The sequence below is a fragment of the Mustela erminea genome, chromosome 9 (assembly GCF_009829155.1).
Source record: "Mustela erminea isolate mMusErm1 chromosome 9, mMusErm1.Pri, whole genome shotgun sequence".
In the NCBI taxonomy this organism is placed as follows: Eukaryota; Metazoa; Chordata; class Mammalia; order Carnivora; family Mustelidae; genus Mustela; species Mustela erminea.
In genome coordinates, this window is record NC_045622.1 from 47,832,145 (window position 1) to 47,840,244 (window position 8,100).

The following is an 8,100-nucleotide window of genomic DNA, read 5'->3' on the forward strand; positions in this document are numbered from 1 at the left end:
GTGATTTTTCTGCTATGCAAGAGTGACAGGTGGGTCAAGCTCACTCCAGCACTTTGGCTATTTTTTTTAAAATCAGCAACATTGCTGAGTTAATAAATTAAGCTTGACAAACACCAGTTCTAATATGTCTCCTAGTCACTGATCTTAGCAGGAGTCTTTATCATTGATAAAGGCCTAGCCCTGACTCAGGCATGAACCTGGAGCTGGGTCAGGATGTGAATATCTGGGGCTTTGTACATTTGACTTGTTTTCCATCTTTCCATTTGGGAGTGCCATCTCACACAATCACTGATTTGTTAAGTTATTCAACATTTATGACATGTCATCTCTGTGCCCTGAAATTGTGATAGACACTAAGGATAATAGGATGTAAATCCAGCTTGTCTTCAAGGAACTGAGTCAACTAGACTAAAATAAGGATAATTGCAATTTATTGTCTTCTGTGAAGTCAACAGCATCATAATGGTGCTCTGTGAACACAGGGAAGGGCCATGGAGGACTTTCAACCAAAGATGAGCATTTTCTTGAATACTTAAAGAATAAAGTAATTTTGAGACAGGAAAAAGAGGGAAGGGGAAAAAGAATGCAAGTACAAAGGCCTGGAGGTGTTTAACATTAGTTTCTATTCACAGTTGTGAAAAGTTTGGGCCACAGTTAGAACATGGGTGAGGGAGGAGTCTCCTTTGCCAGGAGGACTGGCAAAGGGCCAGCTCACAGTGGATATTATCAGCCATGGCAAGGTAACTGGAATGAATGTTGTGGTCAAGCAGGCATCACTGACATGTTTCAAGCACAAGATGAAAGAATCAGAGTAACAGTTTAGATTGATTGATGTGACAAAGAGTTGGTGGATATGGAGGGGAAGGTTTGGAGGAGGGATACTTCAGTTGGAAGTACCAAAGGCCTAGTTTTAGGTGGTGGCAAGTGGTTCAAGAGAAATGAAGGATGTAGTCACTCTTGAAGGCTGAATTAGCATAAGTTAGTGATTTGGTGGGATGTGGAATGAGGGACAAGGAGATATCCAGATGGTTTCCTAGATTTTTGTCCTCTGTGATTGTCCTCTGGAAGGATGATAGCCTCAGTTCCTAAGACAGAGAACACTCAGTAGGAGCAGGATTTATAGGAACATGAGGACCACAGAGGGCATTATCACAAGCCACATGCATGAACTTTTCATCCTTAGCCTCTCCTTACCTCCACTGCTAGGGTTCTAGTTATTATCCTCATCACTTCCTACCTAATTGACTGCAGTAACCTCTGGGATGGTCTCTAAACTCTGATCTCCATGAACATAACCCTGATGGACCACTCTTCTGCTTACAAGTTTTTAGTATCTCCAAGATGCTTAGAGAAAACTAAAATTCAGAACTTTCTATAAGCCCATTCCAAGCCAATCTCTCCAGGCTTATTCTCTACCCTTCTTCCAATCAACAGACTAATGTACCATAGTTGGAAGACCAGACACAAAGTGAGGCAACTTGAGAAGGGTTGTGTGTGTGTGTGTGTGTGTGTGTGTGTGTGTGTACGTGTGCACACCCACAATTTTTGTCAGAAAAAGTTAGAAAAAGAAAAGAACAGTACCTATTGAGAAGCTAAAAAGGTATTTGGAGAAGGCAGGCTCCATTTTGGACTTAGAGGTATAAATGGGGGAAAATGTAGGTGACAGGGAGAAGGGAAGGCATAGCTGTAGGGAGAATAATGTAAACACCATGATGCAGACTGGGGGTGTTGAAGGAAGGAGGTACAAGGGAAGTGGCAGGGAAGAAACTGGCCTGATGGGAATAAAGGGTGAGCAGGGTAAAGTTTTAGGGTCACAGAGGGGCCAGTCTTTGGCTTGTGATCCAGTAGCATAGTTTTGAAATGTATATATTTACAGGTAGCTCTGTGTATATAACATGGTGTTTGAAAAATCAGTGAAAAAAATATTGATAAGTTAGAATAAAAAATTTAAACATTGACATGATGAAACCTTAAATTTTCACAGTGCTTTACAAATGACAAGAGACTTTTACTGAGGCCCAGAGAGAGCAGTACTTTGCCAAGTTTGGACTCAAACATGGGTCTTTTGACCCTAATTCCAGGTGTTTTCTCCCACAATAAAGCTGCCTCTTGCAACATGTTTTAATGTCTAAATAATCATATACTTTTGTTGGGTAAACCAGACTACATGTGTGGCTTTAGATGAATTGTGATTAATTTCTTGAGGATTTTGTTAAGCATCTCTTTATTGATTTCTTCCAGCTGAGAAGAAGCCAATAAAGAGGAAATAAAAAAATAATGCCCCAAACTACAGCTATAAAGGTTCACAAATAAGGGAAGACAGCCTAACACAACTAGAGAGGCAACACGAGACTTCATTATGGTTTTCCTCACAAATTGGAGTGGAATAAAATGACTTAGGGGCACCTTGATACCAGTATACGAAAACTGCTTAAAGTCGCGTAAGTGTAGCATTTGTTTTGGAATAACTCTATTTCTGAATCCTCTGGTCTCTCAGTCGTCTTTGAAGTGAAAGGTTCTGTTTCATGATGATTGTGTTGAGAATATATATTTTCAGCATTTTAAGCAAGAAGTCAGTGCTATGTTTGAAACAGAGTGCCAGGAGGAAATAGCCCATGCCAAGTCACTGGGATTTTATTGTACAACAATGTGGAATATATTGAGCTTGATTTTTGGGGGAAGGGTAATTTTGAACGGGAATTATCTTCTGAAAACATGTTCTTCTCAAATAATTGGGATTTGCATGGAAAAAAATCTGAGTTTGTGGAATGCCAGGAGTTATATATCAGCCATAGAAAAGACTATGCCCAAGGGTCCTTTCTGGACACAGAGCCACATCAGATCTTTGACAATGGCAAAGATGTCCAGGTGTTTGTATGGGGGTTGCCAAGACTAGAGAAGAGAAAGAAAGAACAGAGTTATAATTGTGGATATGAGGAACAATATTTTCTGCATTTAATAACTACTATGGTAACTACTTTGATAATTATTACAGTGAATATTGGGTTAGGCATAACACTCTATTTACTAGCTCTCAGAGCAATTTTATTGTCTTTATTATCACTTATTCAATATATTTTTTTGAGATTGTAAACTATAAAAGTGGGGGCCATGATTTCCTTGTTCTTTTTATATCCCTAGTGCCTAGCATGGTATCTGACAAGTAGCAAGTGTTTAGTAAATATGTACAGAATAAATGAAAGAACTGCTTGGGATCTAAAGATCAGACCAACAGTAGATGGATACTCAAGGAGACAAAAAATATAGTGTAAATAAATGAGTTTTAAAAATATCTTTATAGTTGGCATACCATAAAATTCACCTGTTTAAAATACACAATTCACTGATTTTCAGTATATTCATAGTCATGCAGCTATTATTGCAATAAAAGTTTTTTAATTAATTTTTTTGAAGATTTTATTTATTTATTTGACAGACAGAGATCACAAGTAGGCAGAGAGGCAGGCAGAGAGAGAGAGAGAAGGGGAAGCAGGTTCCCCACTGAGCAGTGAGCCCAATGCCGGCCTTGATCCTAGGACCCTGAGATCATGACCTGAGTCGAAGGCAGAGGCTTAACCCACTGAACCACCCAGGAGCCCTGCAATCTAAGTTTAGAACATTTCCATCACTCTCTCAAAAATCTGCGTAATCATTAGCAGTCAGTCCTTATGCCCTTTCCCCCCGGTACACATACTCTCCTACCCTAGGAGACCATGAAGTTTTGGCAGTTACTATATGCAACATGTTTGTCTGTGTGTCTACCTACCTGTCTATCTGCAAACAAAGAATTGTGTCCTTCTGAAGCAGTGGATTGTCTTGAAGGGTTTCTTCAGTATCTTCACGAAGGATAAGAAGGGCCTGAAGCAAGTATTTTATTTGGAGCAGTCTGTTGAGATGCAACTATTGGTCAGATGGTAAGGGAGAAGCATCCCAGGAGGATCACAGTGACCAAGGGTTCAGAAGGGTGAGGGAAGCTGAGGGTGAGGTAGGCTGAGGGAAGCTGATTGTTGTTAAGAAGAATCTCAACCTACCTTAGGCTTATTCAAAAGCTCACTAAGCTGGAGAGCTCAAGCAGAATCAACAAGAACTAATGCTGAGAATTGGAGACACCAAAAATGTGCTCTGATTTTAGATGAAAACCTTTTCCCTGCTCTCTGAAGATCTGCTCTAAGTGGCTTCTGACCCTTGGGAGTTGTTCCAAGGAAGGCAGAGGATTTGTGGGAAGAATTTTGACAGTTTACGGGGTACCTGGGTGGCTTAGTGGGTTAAAGCCTCTGCCTTCGACTCAGGTCATGATCCCAGGGTCTTGGGATTGAGCCTCACGTTGGGCTTTCTGCTCGGCAAGGAGCCTGATTCCCTTCCTCTCTCTCTCTGCCTGCTTCTCTGCCTACTTGTGATCTCTGTCAAATAAATAAATAAATAAATAAAGCTTTAAAAAAAAAAAAGGAAAGAGAAAAAAAGCTTGCCAATTCCTGTACTAAACAGTTGCTGTGTTACTGTTGCATTAAAAAAAAAAAAAAAGAATTTTGATAGTTCAAGAGTTGATAGTGCATCTTGGATGATTTAGGAACATTTGAATTGATGGAAAATCCAAGAGAAAAAAAATAAAGGGGAATGTTAATTTCATTTGCTTAGCAAATATTTGTTACCTACTATGAACCAGATATTAGTTCAGGCACTGGGGACGCAGCACTGACTAAAACAGGAAAAAAGAAAAAAAAACAAACAAATCCCAAAGCAAACAACAACAACAAAAACTCCTCTCAAAAACGTACATTCTAGAGGGAAATACAAGAAAAACCCAAGATGAGTAGTGAAAATGTACATAGTATGTTAATGACAAGGTTAAAGAAAGAAATTAAAATAGAAAAAGGGAAGAAGCAGAGGCAGAAAGGAGCTAATTTTATATAATGACCATGGGAGGCATTATTGAGCAGGTGACAGTTGTGTGAAGGCCCGAGTAGGTAAGAAAGAGCTCTCTGCATAGTGGGGGAAGAAAATACCATGCTGAGGTGAAAGTCCTGAGCCGAGAGGTATCTAATGTGTTCAAGAACTAGCAAGAAGGCTGGTAGGATGGAATGGACTGAGGGGGAGAGCAGAGGGAGATGGTATCAGGGAGTAGATTTAAGATTTTTGGATTTCACTCTGGGTGAAATGGAAACCCACTTCTGTTTTTTATTAATTAAAAAAAAAAAAACCCAGCTTTATTGAGGAGTAGTAATGTGTAACAAAATCAAATCATTTAAAAATACACATTTTCATGAGTATAATGCCTCTCCTACCTTAGTTTCTTGACCTCTAAGTCCCTTTGAATATGAATAGAAAGATAGAAATTCCCAGTCCTCCTGTCTTCCAGGCAACACCTTTCTCTTCTTACTGTTTCTTTGTATTGAAGTTTGTAGTGACTGGCAGGTAACAGAAAGAGAGGGGTCAAACCCTCAATCAAGCTTAAAAAAGAATGAAAAAATATCCCGTAACTGGCCTAATCTTCCTAATTTTTAAAATGGCCCAACGGTTAGATCTACTTCTCATAAACCCCTTTTCTTTATTTCTGGATGACTTGTTATCATCTCCCCACTCACTCCTCTCTGTTTTAAAGGATAGAGCTCCTATCCTTCTCCTTTGGTGATGGATAATCTCCCCTCTCCGAAACCTACACACCTTTATTTGTCATCAAATTAGGCAGTCTGCTACTGGATTTATCTTGAATTTCTATTTTTCTGGGTAAGATCCATTCCCTGCTTACACTTCATGGCCATCATCACTCCTGCTAGTGGCCTTTCGTTTCAAGGCCAACTCGTGTGAAGAAGCAGTTTTTATTATTTCAGATAAATTACTGTATATGTGAAGATGTGTGAAAACATTAAGACTCCTACTAAAGGGGCGCCTGTGTGGTTCAGTGGTTTAAGTGTCTGCCCTTGGCTGAGGTCATGATCCTGGGATTCTGGGATTGAGCCCTGGGTAGGGCTCCCTCAGTGGGGAGCCTGCTTCTCCCTCTCCTTCTCCCTCTTTCCCTCTGTCCCTCCACCCAGCTCGTGCTCGCTCTATCTCAAATAAATAAATAAAATCTTTAAAAAAAAAAAAAAGACTCCTACTGAAAAGAGGTGAGTTAGAGGGGAGACAATTCATTGAATGGAGAAAGATGCTGAAATAGCCTCTGTCTATGCTGTTAGTGGAGAGAAAATTTAGAGCAACTTTTCTGACAGGCAGTTTGTTTATATATCTCTATTTATATCCTCTGTCACTATCTCTAGCTGTGTTTATAGATTGATCTGTATTTACACATGTGATCTTTGGCAAGTCAATTAACCTCTTTGAGACTCTGTATTTCATCCTGTAGAATAAGATTGTTTTGAGGTAATAAAACTATAGATACAAATCATTTGGTATAATGCATGTCTCATTTTAATCACTAATATATTTGTAATTATTATTGTTCTTATTAATGTTATTATTGTTTTGGAGATTTAGGATATAAAAGTTGGACAACCCAAATGTGCAACAGTGGAGCATTAGTTAAATAAACTGTGGGCTCCTTACAAAAGAATATCAGTATTTTTGAGACAAAATGTTGGGTAACAAAAAGTAGTTTATGACTTCAGTTCCTGGTGGTGGTAGAATGAATAATTTAGACAAATCTTACAGTTGAGGGCACCTAGAAGGTCTAGATAAAATGTAAAAATAATTTTGTTTAAAAGTATGGGATAGAGCAGTGGGAAATTAATAGCCAGAAACTACAGAGAAATGAAGCCTAGAAAGTTGAGCGTATCATTTGGGATCACTTTTCCCTAAGGGAGTTTGCTTTTTCTGGGAACTTATTAAGACCTAGAAGAAACCAACTACTTTTTTTTTTTTTTTTTTAAAAATAAAGACTCTTTTTTTAAAAGCAGTTTTAAGTTCACAAGAAGATTGAGAGATTTCGTTTATAGCCCCTGTCCCTTCAACACATGCATAGTCTTTCCCATTAACATCTTTCATTAGATAATTTTTTTTTTTTTAACCACCAAGGATGAACCTACATTAACACATCATAATCACCCAAAGTCCATATGTTACCTTAGGGTTCACTGTTGGTATTATATATTCTGCAGGTTTGGAAAAATGTTTAATGACATATACCCATTATACATCACTCTAATATCATACAGAATTTTCCCTTACTCTAAAAATCCTCTGTGCTTTGTGTATATATCTCCCCCCCCCACATGCCCTGTCCGGTGGCAGCATTGATCTTTTTGTTGTCTCTGTAGTTTTATCTTTTCTAAAGTGCCATAGAATGAGGATCATTCAATATGTAGCCTTTTCAGATAGGCTTCTCTTCTTTTGTTAGTAATATCCATCTAAGAATTCTCCATGTCTTTTCATGGCTTGATAGCTTATTTTATTTTATTTTTTTAGCATCGAATAATATTTCATTAGATGTACACAATTTGTTTGTTTATCCATTCTCCTAATGAAAAACAACTTGGTTGCTTCCTAATTTTGGCAATTGTGAATGTGGTTTCTATAAACATCCATGTACAAGTTTTTGTGTGGACATAAGTTTTTGACTACTTTAAGTAAATACCTAGGAGTGCGATAGTAAGAGGATGGTTAGCCTTATAAGAAACCACCAAACTGTCTTTAAAAAGAATCTGTACCATTTTTCATTCCCACCAGTGATGAGTGAGGGTTCTTGTTGCTCTGCATCCTTAGAAGCATTTATTGTTAGTGTTGTGGATTTTGGGCATTCTAATGGTTGTGCAGTGGTATCTCGTTGTTGTAACTTTCATTTCCCTGATAACATGTAACTGTTACTTGCTTATCTATCATCTATCTTCTTTGATGAAGTATCTATTAAAGTCTGGTCATCTTTTAATTGAGTCAATTGTTTTCTTATTGCTGAGTTTTAAGAGTTCTTTGTATATTTTAGATAATAGTCTTTTATCAGATGTATCTTTTGGAAATATTTTCTTCCAGTCTGTGGCTTGTCTTCTAATTCTTCTATTATTTTTTACAAAGCAGGATTTTAAAACTATAAGGAAGTCCAACCTCTCTGGTATTTCTTTCATAGATTGTGTTTTTTATGTTGTATCTAAAATGGCCTCACCATAACCGAGG

At 38.1% G+C, this 8,100-nt stretch overlaps 1 long non-coding RNA gene across 1 annotated transcript; it reads left to right on the forward strand.

The window, feature by feature from the left end:
* Positions 1 to 482: 482 nt before the first annotated feature.
* On the forward strand, positions 483 to 2,108 carry LOC116598134. Its single transcript, XR_004288966.1, has 3 exons — positions 483 to 544; positions 633 to 740; positions 1,985 to 2,108. It is a non-coding gene; the product is annotated as an uncharacterized LOC116598134 (long non-coding RNA).
* The last annotated feature ends 5,992 nt before the right edge of the window (positions 2,109 to 8,100 follow it).